The following is a 682-nucleotide window of genomic DNA, read 5'->3' on the forward strand; positions in this document are numbered from 1 at the left end:
TCACTGACGAGTCGTGGTTTTGTCTCACCCGGGGTGATGGTCGGATTCGCGTTTATCGTCGAAGGAATGAGCGTTACACTGAGGCCTGTACTCTGGAGCGGGATCGATTTGAAGGTGGAGGGTCCGTCATGGTCTGGGGCGGTGTGTTACAGCATCATTGGATTGAGCTTGTTATGATTGCAGGCAATTTCAACGCTGTGCGTTATGGGGAAAACATCCTCCTCCCTCATGTGGTACCCTTTCTGCAGGCTCATCCTGACATGACCCTCCAGCATGACAATGCCACCAGCCATACTACTCATTCTGTGCGTGATTTCCTGCAAGACAGGAATGTCAGTGTTCTGCCATGGCCAGCAAAGAGCCCGGATCTCAATCCCATTGAGCATGTCTGGGACCTGTCGGATCGGAGGGTGAGGGCTAGGGCCATTCCCCCCAGAAATGTCCGGAAACTTGCAGGTGCCTTGGTGGAAGAGTGGGGTAACATCTCACAGCAAGAACTGGCAAATCTGGTTCAGTCCATGAAGAGGAGATGCACTGCAGTACTTAATGCATCTGGTGGCCACACCAGATATTGACTGTTACTTTTGATTTTGACCCCACCCCCTTTGTTCAGGGACACATTATTCCATTTCTGTTAGTCACGTCTGTGGAACTTGTTCAGTTTATGTCTCAGTTGTTGAAT

This window comes from Oncorhynchus tshawytscha, linkage group LG20 (genome assembly GCF_018296145.1).
Source record: "Oncorhynchus tshawytscha isolate Ot180627B linkage group LG20, Otsh_v2.0, whole genome shotgun sequence".
Taxonomy (NCBI): domain Eukaryota; kingdom Metazoa; phylum Chordata; class Actinopteri; order Salmoniformes; family Salmonidae; genus Oncorhynchus; species Oncorhynchus tshawytscha.